This window comes from Triticum dicoccoides, chromosome 3A, assembly GCF_002162155.2.
Source record: "Triticum dicoccoides isolate Atlit2015 ecotype Zavitan chromosome 3A, WEW_v2.0, whole genome shotgun sequence".
NCBI classification, from domain to species: domain Eukaryota; kingdom Viridiplantae; phylum Streptophyta; class Magnoliopsida; order Poales; family Poaceae; genus Triticum; species Triticum dicoccoides.
This window is the reverse complement of record NC_041384.1, coordinates 392,679,856-392,692,821: the sequence shown is the minus strand read 5'-3', so window position 1 is coordinate 392,692,821 and position 12,966 is coordinate 392,679,856.

Here is a 12,966-nt window from a genome sequence, read left to right as displayed (position 1 = left end):
CTCCCCCTTAGTACTTTCTCCTTTGTAGGTGATAAGCTTTGATGTGATCTCTCTCTCCCCCTTTGACATCAATTTCCAAGAAGGTTTTTCCTGGAATCCGTCGAATAGGTTTGGTCCTTGAGATTCAGTACAAAGCAGGGAATAAAACTGTGATGCTTGTAGAGGACAAGATTCATTGAGTGGAGCTGGATCAGAAGAAATATAGAATGTGTGGCAAACTGTTTTTCCTATTGCGAAATCGGTGGCACCGAGTGGCATGTTTTGGTAGTACCGAAGGGATTCGGTTGGACCGAAAATGGCAATTCAGTGAAACCGAGTTCATCACAGAGAAAAACACTTGTCACCTCAGCTCACTAGTCAAGTAAGATCTCACAAAGATTTGCAATGAATTTGATGCAGAAATATGCAGAACAAGAACAAAAAAAGGGAAAAGAGTGAAAGTTTCTAGATGAAGTTTTTGTTTTTGTTTTGTTTGAAAAAGAAGGAAACAAATATGCAAGAGACAAATGCAATAACTCGGAAAAGAACACAAGAGAACTTCATCTAGAATTGGGCGGTGACATAGTTACCTATGTTAGAGTATATTGACTTAGGAGTCAAGTGAGAACACTTGATCATAGGTCATACTCATCGTTTAAGCTCAAAATGGGGTTACCATTTTTCGTTTAAGCATCTTGATGTATTCACATCTTGTTGAGTTGCTTTGACTCATGTTTTGGAGTAAAGCTTCTCTAAGATGGAATAACATAGCTTGGGTGGTGATGTGGTTCTTGCTCATGTAGTTGAACTTGTGTGGGTGCTCAGGGTTGATGTAGTTCATCAAGAGTTGGGAGCACCACTTGGAGTTTGAGTTCATCTACCTACATGGGTTAGTTCTTGCAAGGAAGAGCACTTGTGTATCCAAAAATGACAATCATGAAGCTTAACATAGAATTTGTCAAAGGATATGTTTGAATGATTTTGTGCTTCCTTGTCTTCAACACTATTGTGTAGATTCTTGGTCTTGTAGAGACTGCTCAAGATGTGAGTGAGTTGCAATCTCATGGAATTCGATTCAACCAAGCACCTACATGGGTTAGACAACATGCAAGGTGCAAATATATCCAAGACATAAGATAGTTATCATAAGAGATACATCATGGATTAGTTATAAGCTCATGTCTTGCATGTATCCAATGGAGTTTCTACTCCAAGTTCGAAGCATCAATGATGTTCAATTCTCCTCTCAACCTGCAAAACACTTTCTCATCAAGCGGTTTAGTGAATATATCCGCTAATTGCTTATCGGTGCGAACATGCTTAAGATAGATGTCACCCTTAGCAACATGATCTCGAATGAAATGATGGCGAAATTCAATATGCTTAGTTCGAGAATGTTGTACAGGATTATGACCAATTTTGATAGCACTTTCATTGTCACAAAGCAGTGGAACATGTTTCACATAAATCCCATAATCTTTCAGAGTTTGGGTCATCCAAAGTAATTGAGCACAACATGAACCAGCGGCAATGTATTCCGCTTCGGCGGTGGATAAGGATACCGAGTTTTGTTTCTTGAAAGACCAAGACACAAGAGATCTACCAAGAAATTGACAAGTACCCGAAGTGGACTTTCTATCAACCTTGTCTCCGGCATAATCTGAGTCGGAATAGCCAACAAGATCAAAAGAAGACCTCTTAGGATACCAAATGCCAAAATTTGGTGTATGGATTAAATATCTCACTATCCTTTTCACAGCCTTAAGATGACAATCTTTAGGAGCAGCTTGATATCGTGCACACATGCACACACTTAGCATAATATCGGGACGTGAAGCACATAGGTATAACAGTGAACCAATCATAGAGCGATAAACCTTTTGATCAACAGGTTCGCCATCTTTGGTCAAATCATTATGTCCACTAGTAGGCATGGGTGTAGACATACCTTTGCATTCTTGCATATTGAACTTCTTGAATAAGTCCTTGGTGTACTTTGTTTGAGAGACAAATGTACCTTCCTTAGTTTGCTTGATTTGTAACCCGAGAAAGAATTTGAGTTCGCTCATCATAGACATCTCAAACTTCTCTGACATTAGCTTTCCAAACTTTTCACTAAAGAGAGGGTTAGTTGAACCAAATATGATGTCATCAACATAAATTTGGCATACAAATAGTTCTCCATTAACCATTTTAGCAAAGAGAGTAGAATCAATTTTACCAATTTCAAAACCACTTGTAGTAAGGAACTTGGTCAAGCATTTATACCATGCTCTAGGAGCTTGTTTAAGACCATAAAGAGCTTTGTGAAGTTTGTAGACATGATTTGGTTTCTTAGGATTGACAAAGCCGGGAGGTTGTTTGACATAAACTTCCTCCTCTATTTCTCCATTTAGAAAAGCACTTTTAATGTCCATTTGGTACAAGGTGATATTATGGTGATTAGCATAGGCAAGTAAGATGCGAATGGACTCAAGTCTAGCAACGGGAGCATACGTCTCACCATAGTCCATACCTTCGACTTAATAGTTTTCACAAAAGTTAGCTAAGCGAGTTCTTGAGCGAGTGATTCTCCCGGTTTGTATATCATTGAGGATTTGCTCGACTGGATGATCTTTGGCAATTCTTGCTCGAACTCGTGAGAGCTTTTGCTTGGGTCTTTGTTGAACATCTTCTTAATCTTGTTCTTCTTCTTGGCCTTCTTCATTGTTGACGTCGTCGTTCTCTTGTCGTGGTGGAGAAGGAGGTTGTTGATGTTCATCTTGACGTACTTCCTCGTTTTCTTCATCTTGGTGTGTCCCACTGGTGGATGCTTCCGTGTCGATTCTTGGTTCACCTTGTTGTGAAGTAGAAGCTTCCACTTGGACGGATGAAGTACTCTCCTTCACCTCCGTTGGACGAATTTTGCCAATGGACAAGTCTTGAATTGCTTCCGAAGGGTCTTTGTCTCCTACATCAATTGGCAATTGCTCTACTTGCGAGCCATTAGATTCATCAAACTTCACATCTACCGTCTCTTCAACCTTTCGGGTGAAATTGTTGTAGACACGGTAAGTGTGAGAGTTTGAGCCATAACCAAGTAGAACACCTTCATGAGATTTAGGAGCAAACTTTGAACGATGATGCTTATCAAGAATGTAGCACTTTGAGCCGAATACTCGAAAGTATCCAACTTGAGGCTTGTTACCGGTGAGGAGCTCGTATGCCGTCTTGCCGAGTAGCTTGTGCAGATATAAGCGATTTGTTGCGTGACAAGCTGTCTCAACCGCTTCTGCCCAAAAGTGCTTTGGCGTCTTGTATTCATCAAGCATCGTTCTTGCCATTTCGATGAGCGTCCGGTTCTTCCTCTCAACAACTCCATTTTGTTGAGGTGTGTACGTAGCCGAGAACTCGTGTGAAATCCCTTCTTCGTCAAGAAAGGTGTCCACATTTGCGTTCTTGAACTCCGTTCCGTTGTCACTCCGAACCTTCTTGATCTTCACATCAAACTGATTTTGGGCCTTCCTAGCGAAGTTTCTGAAGATCTTCTGGACCTGCGACTTGTCATTAAGAAAGAACACCCACGTAAATCTTGAAAAATCATCAACTATAACTAGACCAAAAGAATTTCCACCGAGACTCTTGTAGGCGTTGGGACCAAAAAGATCCATGTGAAGCAGCTCGAGTGGCCTCCTTGTGGTCATGATGTTCTTCACGGGATGTCTTCCTCCAACCTGTTTACCTGCTTGACAAGCACTGCAAAGTCTATCCTTATCAAATATGACATCGTTAACTCCAAGGATATGATTTCCTTTAATAAGCTTGTCAAGGTTTCTCATGCCAACGTGACCTAGTCGTCTATGCCACAACCAACCTTTTGAGGATTTAGCAACAAAGCAAGTTTTAGGTTGTGCCTTTTTAGAGAAATCGACAATGTAAAGATCACCTCTACGCATACCCGTAAAGACCATTTTATGATTGTCTCAACGAAATACTCGGCAATCTACCTCAGTAAATAGGACATTCAAACCGAAATCAGCAAGTCTAGATACTGAAAGTAAGTTGTAGCCAAGAGATTCAACGAGCATGACATTTTGAATGGAACTATCATGTGAGATGTCCACCTTACCAAGGCCAACCACTTTACCCTTTGAATTATCACCGAAGGTGACATATTTTCGAGGGCCGTTGTTTTCAGCAAGTTCACGGAACATCTCTTCATCTCCGGTCATATGATCAGTGCATCGACTATCAAGGACCCATTCCTTTCCTCCTGATTCATATCCCCGAAGATTTGCCATAAGACCAAAATGTCTCATTGCATTATCAAGATCAGAGTCACTATCATTATCATCATAATATTCATGTTCATCATGATCTTGTGACTCATCATTTCCTAGAGAGGGTAATTCATTAGATAGATGATCAAAGTGGTTACTTTTATGAATTCTTATGGCTTTGAGTATGATATCATTAATGATTTCAACATCTCCTTTAGCATGCTTAAGATTGGCAAGTTCAAGAAGACATTTACCAGAACTAGGATCACTAAAGTTCATCTTACTCAAGGCAATAGAGTTATGGAGAATTTCATCCAAAGTTTTTAAGGAGTGATTGGGAAACCGTTCCTCAAGAAATTTCCATATCGTATAGGCGCAATTTTGAGTAGGCAAACTAGCAATCAAATCTTTGGGCAAACCTCTAATGATGAGCTCAGTACTTCTAAGATTGTGAATCATGTCAATATCTTCATCTAGGGTAGGATGCAAGGGATCAATATGGGGTGCACAAGGGCTAGTAATATACTTGTTCAAATGATATTGATTGAAGATTACAAGCATCTCATTTTTCCACTCATGAGAGTACCTTCCATCAAGAATAGGCACTCTATGTCTAAGACTCCCTAGAGTAGACACATCCATCTTCCTCCAATGGTGATTAAACCAAGGCAATGGAGACCAAAGCTCTGATACCACTTGTAGGATCTAGAAGTAGATGTGTCTAAAGGGGGGTGATTAGACACTTAGTGCTAAAGTTGCAATCTTTAACCTTTTTCGATTTAAGTGGGGTTTATTCACAATTTCAGCACACGCAATACATATCAAGCAAGCATGCAAAGAGTATATGAGCAGCGGAATGTAAATCATGCAACTTGCAAGAATGTAAAGGGAAAGGTTTGGAGAGATTAAACGCAATTGGAGACATGGATGTTTTTCCCGTGGTTCGGATAGGTGGTGCTATCCTACATCCACGTTGATGGAGACTTCAACCCACGAAGGGTAACGGTTGCGTGAGTCCACACAGGGCTCCACCCAAGGGCAACGGTTGCGTGAGTCCACACAGGGCTCCACCCATGAAGGGTCCACGAAGAAGTAACCACCCACAAAGGGTCCATGAAGAAGCAACCTTGTCTATCCCACCATGGCCATCGCCCACAAAGGACTTGCCTCACTAGCGGTAGATCTTCACGAAGTAGGCGATCTCCCTGCCCTTACAAACTCCTTGGTTCAACACCACAATCTTGTCGGAGGCTCCCAAGTGACACCTAGCCAATCTAGGAGACACCACTCTCCAAGAAGTAACAAATGGTGTGTAGGTAATGAACTCCTTGCTCTTGTGCTTCAAATGATAGTCTCCCCAACACTCAACTCTCTCTCATAGGATTTGGATTTGGTGGAAAGAAGATTTGAGTGGAAAGCAACTTGGGAAGGCTAGAGATCAAGATTCATATGGTAGGAATGGAATGTCTTGATCTCAACACATGAGTAGGTGGTTCTCTCTCAGAACATATGAGTTGGAATGGTGTGTGTGTGTTCTGATGGCTCTCTCACTTAATGAGAAAGAGGTGGAGGGGTATATATAGCCTCCACACAAAATCCAACCGTTACACACAATTTACCAATCTCGGTGGGACCGAATCAGAAAACTCGGTCTGACCGAAATGGTAAACCTAGTGACCGTTAGGAATTTCGGTGGGACTGACATGCAACTCGGTAGGACCGATTCGGTTATGGTTTGGGCATAACGTAATCTCAGTGAGACCAATTACACAAACTCGGTGGGACCGAATTTGGTAATTAGCTAACCAGAGAGTTGGTCAGGCAAACTCGGTGGGACCGATTTGCTCTTTCGGTGAGACCGAGTGGAACTCGGTGAGACCAAAAAGTTACAAAGGGGAAACACTAAGTTTACATTGCAATCTCGGTGGGACCGATTGCGTATCTCGGTGGGACCGAGAATATTGCAATAGGTAATAGAGAGTTTGCAATCCCATCTCGGTGAGACCGAGATCCTTATCGGTAGAACCTAATTGCTAGGGTTTGGCGGTGGCTAATTTCAAGTGAAACTCGGTGGCTCCGGATAGGAAGAATCGGTAGGACCGAGTTTGGCTTAGGGTTTAGGTCATATGTGGATGTGGGAAAGTAGCTGAGGATTTTGGAGCATATCATTAAGCACATGAAGCAAGAGGCTCATTAAGCAACACCTCATCCCTCCTTGATAGTATTGGCTTTTTCTATGGACTCAATGTGATCTTGGATCACTAAAATGTAAAATGAAGAGTCTTGAGCTTGAAGCTTTAGCCAATCCTTTGTTCTTAGCATCTTGAAGGAGTTCCCACAACCTTTAGTCCATGCCACTCCATTGTTGAACTTACCTGAAACATGCTAGATAGAAATGTTAGTCCAACAAGAGATATGTTGTCATCAATATCAAAACCACCTAGGGAGCACTTGTGCTTTCAACCACTTTGCCAGGATGCGGAAGATCACATTGATCACCGTGATCGTGGGAAACTGGCGGATGTCTGAAGCCTCAGGAACCTTCGGAATGAGGGTGATGATCCTGTAGTTAAGTTAGGTCACATCAATGGAGCCCACATAGAACTCCTCGAAGAGAGCCATCACGTCATGTTTAATGACTCTCCAGAACGTCCGGAAGAACTTAACTGGGAGGCCATTAGGGTCTGAGTCGGCTATCGGATTGATGCGCTTGATGGCCATCCAGACTTCCTCAGAAAAAGGGTTGTCATGGTTGCCTTCTCGGCCCCCAAGATGCGCTGGTGCTCGGCCTAGATATCGGGGGCCAAGGCCAAGCCTCCGTGAGGGGAGGACGAGAAAAAGGGCTTTCTAAAACCCATCCACGTGCACGCAAATGTCAGCCGGCTGTTGGAGGAGGGTCTCACCGTCCCACAAGAGGGGGATGGTGTTTCGGCGTCTTCGTCCATTGGCTATGGCCTGGAAGTATGTCATATTCGTGTCTCCCTTAAGAACCCACTTCTGGGTTGCATGCTGACGCCAGTAGGCCTCCTCATCGGTGTAAATGACCATGAGCGGGTCCTAAGATCATGGCGTAGAAGCCACTCGTTGGCCGAAAGGCCCGATGTGTCATCCCTAAGGTTAAGTGCCTGGATGGAGTCGAGAAAAGCCTTCTTCCTATCACGAATGTTCCTACCAAGGTTGGCTCCCCACCTTCCATAAACTGGCGAGCGCTCTTAGCGCAGAAGTGATAGGAGTCCATGGCGTAGAGAGACCGGTGAGGAGAGGCACGCGCCGCCTCCTACCGCGCACCAACGGCCTCAACAAATCCCAACTGGTTCAACCAGAAGGATTCGAAGCAAAAGCGCATGTTGGGGAGGGCGCTCATTCTCCGAGAACAGGAGGAGAGGAACATGGTCAGACCCAATCCTCGTGATTGCCCGTAGGGACGCTATAGGGCAAAGAAGCTCCCACTCAGGGGACGCCAAGATGCGGTCTAGGACAGTCCTAGTCGGGTCGGCCTGGCGGTTGGTCCAGGTAAACCTGGCACCAACTCTGTCTAATTCTCAGAGCTCGAGATCGGTGAAGCAGTCATTAAACAACTGCATCTGAGGAAGGTTGACCAGATTATTATTTTTGTCTTCAATTGAGCGGAAGGTTAATGTCCCCACCCACCACCAGCGGTAGCTGGGCGGCCGAGACCTTTCTGTGAAGCTTGTCGAGGAAAGCTTCAGAGCGCCGGTGGTCGTCGAGGCTGTAAACTATGACTATCTCCCATTTAAAGTTAAGAGTCAGCTCGAAGACCTCCATGCTGACAAAAAAAACTCACATCGGTCCATGCTACCCACCTCAAAGGTGGCATCCTTCACGCCTAAAAGGATGCCACCCGAATGACCAGTGGTCCCACTAGAAGGGAGCCAATGCCACACAAACAGGTGGGTGCTCAACCGTTCCAGCTCCAGGAGGGCAAACTTTGAACACAAGGTTTCCTGGATGGCCACGATGTCGATTTGCTCATCACGCATATACACGATGAGTTGACAACATCGACCATCTTGGCCGAAACCGTGGATGTTCCAGAAGAGAGTCCGCATCAAGGGGCCATCAGGGGGTTGCTTGACCCCAAGACGAGGGAGGCACTTTGCGCACGCATGGAAGCCATGCGGAATCGGGCACGGCCGCGAGTTTGAACCACCAACACAGAGGTAACAGGGTTGAGGTGGGGAGGAGGACGCCTCGGGGTTGGCAGCCCTAAGCAAGTGAGCGCAAGACTCCGCTAGCTTCCCATCAAGAAACTCTCGAGCCCGAATCGCGCCAATCTCGACTAAGGGGGGACCTACCTCCCCCCTGAAGACAATCATAGAGTTTGATGCTACCTTAGCTAGGTAACCGAGCGGAACTGACTCAAGAGCATAGAATGAACAATTTTACGAACTGGCAATGAAGTCTGGAGTACCTATCTCAAGGTTCCGAGCCGCCGCCCGGAGCTCCACCCACTTGGGGATGGATGGAGCCGGGCTACCCACTGGTCTAGCCGCGTCCAGCTGACAGCTGCGGCAGGAGGCGGTCATTGAGGTCTAAGCCAACCTGACCCGCCTGGAGTAGGCTGCAGTACGTGGAGGATGAGGATGGGAGGCCATCAGAGTGGTCACCTCTGCAACTATCCTCACCACCACAGTCGCCAGGGAGGTAGGAGTAGTGTCACTTGCAGGACGGTTGAGGCAGATCGCGGGCTGCAGCAGCGGAGGCGGAGACGATGGGCGAGGAAGCGAGGACACGAGCCCTCCTGGGCAGGTCCCGCCACCTCAAGGGAAGCAGACGGGGGCAGCGTGGCGGCCAGCCCCAAGGGTTGAGACATCTGGGCCGCCCCGTCTCTAGAAGAGGCCGACGGGTCCGAGAGGTCACGCCCATCCTGTTGATGGGCCGGGGGAGGCGCGGTGATGGACGACATCCCAGGTGGAGGCCCAAGCTAAAAGTACAGGAGAGAGGTAGGCCTCACCAGGAGTTGTGTGGGGGCCACCCCAGCATTGGGATTCCCGATCCCGGTGGTGGTGAAGAGCGTCGGTGAGGTGGATGAGTGAGGAGATGATGAAGGGACGACCAGGAGGCTTGCGCCCGACACTTCACCCTCGGCGGAGGCAGTGGGGCTCTGTATGTCGAAGATGGCCCTTGAGGGCTCAGTTAAAAGAAGGAGTGTCGCCGTCGTGCAGGCGGCTTCCAGCCCCGAGGTGCCCCTACTTGGTAAGGAAGCAAGGGGGTCCCTTGAGGGGGAGCGGCTACGGTCGGAGTCCTCGTCATCATCAGGGTCTGATCGGTGGTGGCAGCGGCCGGAGTAGTCGCCCCCTGTGGGAGTCCTGGATTAGGGGGTCTCCGAACAGCCGGACTATCTCCATTGGCCGGACTGTTAGACTATGAAGATACAAGATTAAAGACTTCATCTCGTGTCCGGATGGGACTCTACTTGGCATGGAAGGCAAGCTAGGCAATGCGTATATGGATATCTCCTCCTTTGTAACCGACCTTGTGTAACCCTAACCCTCCCCGGTGTCTATATAAACCGAAGGGTTTTAGTCCGTAGGACAACAATCACAACATACAATCATACCGTAGGCTAGATTCTAGGGTTTAGCCTCTCTAATCTCGTGGTAGATCCACTCTTGTAACACCCATATCTTCAATATTAATCAAGCAGGACGTAGGTTTTACCTCCATCAAGAGGGCCCGAACCTAGGTAAAACTTCGTGTCCCTTGCCTCATGTTACCATCCGGCCTAGACGCACAGTTCGGGACCCCCTACCCAAGATACGCCGGTTTTGACACTGACATTGGTGCTTTCATTGAGAGTTCCTCTATGTCGTCACCGTTAGGCTTGATGGCTCCTACTATCATCGGTAGCGATGCGGTCCAGGGTGAGGCTTTTCTCCCCGGACAGATCTTCGTATTCGGCGGCTTTGCACTGTGGGCTAATTCGCTTGGCCATCTGGAGCAGATTGAAAGCTACGCCCCTGGCCATCAGGTCAGATTTAGAAGTTTGAATTACACGGCCAACATCCGTGGGGACTTGATCTTCGACGGATTCGAGCCACAGCCGGGCGTGCCGCACTGTCGCGATGGGTATGACCTAGCTCTGCCACCGGACGGTACCCCGGAGGCCGCGCCCGCATCAGCTCCGACCCTCACCTCGGAGCCAACTGCGCCAATCGAGGATGGGTGGCTAGACACCGCCTCAGGGGCTGCAGTCTCGACGGCAATCGAGCCAAACATCAGCATAATCCTCCGCACAGCCCGTGACTCCAAGGTGCCGGACTCTCTTTCGGACCCAGAATCATCTGCGCCCCCGCCAATCGAATCCGATTGGGCGCCGATCATGGAATTCACCGCCGCGGATATCTTTCAGCACTCGCCCTTCGGCGACATCCTGAATTCACTAAGGTCTCTCTCTTTGTCAGGAGAGCCCTGGCCGAACTATGGCCAACAGGATTGGGATGCGGACGACGAAGAAATTCGACGCCCACCCACCACCCACTTTGCAGCCACTGTCGAGGATTTAACCGACATGCTCGACGTCGACTCCGCAGACATCGACGGTATGGACAACGATGCGGGAGGCGAAGATGAACCACCGCCCACAGGGCACCGGACGTCCACTTCATCATATGACGTATACATGGTGGACACACCAAAAGAAAACGACGACGAGGAACGGAAGGACGCACCGAAGGCTTGTTCCCTCGAGAAGCAGTCAAAGCGGCAGCGCAAGCGCCGCCCCAAATCCCGCCTTGCCAGAAATAACGACCACACAGACCCAACGTTGGAGCAGGGCGAATCATTGCCGGACCATGGCAATATGGAAAATCAAACCGAACAAACCAATTCTGTCAAAGATAATAGTCCGGACGACACAACACCGGACAGGCACCCGGAGCAGCAGAATGCCCGTCAAAGGCTTGTTGCCACCGCGAGGAGCCTAAAAAAGCAGAAGCAACGGCTCAAGGCTGCGCAGGACACACTCCAAATCAGATGGAGTAAAGTACCCAACAGAGCAGCGAAGTACGGCGATAATCGCCTCACAAAGAGCTACCCAAAGTGGAAATTGCTACCTGAATTCGATGAGGAGGCCTCAGACCCCTCACAACCAAAAATCAAAACGGCCACCTGGCCGGATAGACGACCTCACGGCCAACATCAAGCGGCAAGCAACGCCACTCACAAGTCAATACGCGACCCACGCGAGGGCTCGCACCAAAAGGACGGCGCAACCAGATCCATCTATGGACCACGCAAGCGCGCCCCAGCTTACAATGTAACACAACAAACATCCGAACAACGCGGTACACCCAGATACAGGGGTGCAGCACACCCCCTATGTTTCACCAATGAGGCGATGGACCATGAATTTCTAGAGGGATTCAAACCCGTGAACATAGAGGCATACGACGGAACAACAGACCCTAGGGTCTGGATTGAGGACTATATCCTCCATATCCATATGGCTCGAGGAGATGATCTCCACGCCATCAAGTACTTACCCCTCAAGCTCAAAGGGCCAGCCCGCCACTGGCTTAAAGGCCTCCCCGAAAACTCCATTGGAAGTTGGGAAGAGCTTGAAGACGCTTTTCGGGCAAATTTCCAAGGAACTTATGTCCGGCCTCCGGACGCGGATGATTTGAGCCATATAACTCAACAGCCCGGAGAGTCGGCCGAAAACTTTGGAACAGGTTTCTTACTAAAAAGAACCAAATTGTCGACTGTCCGGACGCCGAATCATTGGCAGCTTTTAAACATAGCGTCCGTGACGAATGGCTCGCCAGACACCTCGGCCAAGAAAAGCCAAGAACGATGGCAGCATTAACAAGCCTCATGACCCGCTTTTGCGTGGGTGAGGACAGCTGGCTAGCCAGATGCAGCACCAGTGACCCCAGTACATCCGAAGTTAGAGATGGAAACGGGAAATCACGACGCAACAACAATAACAAACGCCGGAACAAAGGAGACAGCACGAAGAGCACGACAGTAAACGCCGGATTCAAAAGCTCTCGGCCAGGTCAGAAGCCGCCCTCTAAAGGCGCCAGAGACGAATTGTCCAGCCTGAATAAAGTTCTGGACCAAATATGTCAGGTCCATAGCACCCCTGGCAAACCAGTCAATCATACCCACAGAGAATGTTGGGTCTTCAAGTAGTCCGGCAAGCTCAACGCCGTACACAAGGGGGAGGATACATCAAGCGAAGATGAGAATGAGCCTCTCAAGGGAGACGCTGGGGAACAAAAGAAATTTCCACCAGAAGTCAAAACAGTAAACATGCTACACGTGATCAATGGAAAAAACAAAACGGCACTCCCAGAAAAATACGCCCGAAGGCCTATCACCGCGGAGTCCTGCCACTGGTCGTCTCAACTGATCACTTTTGACCATCGTGATTAATCAGCAAGTATCTGGCGTGCAGGATGGGCTGCCCTGGTATTAGACCCAATAATTGACGGATACCGCCTCGCACGAGTCCTGATGGACGGTGGCAGTAGTCTAAACCTGATATACCAGGATACAATCCGCGAAATGGGGATAGACCCAACAAAAATTCACCATAGCAATATTACCTTTAAAGGAGTAACGCCAGGCCCAGGGGCTCATTGCACGGGCTCCCTGCTACTAAACATTATATTCGGCTCCCCCGATAACTTCCGTAGTGAACATCTAACCTTCCACATCACTCCGTTCCGAAGTGGCTATCAAGCACTACTCGGACGCGAAG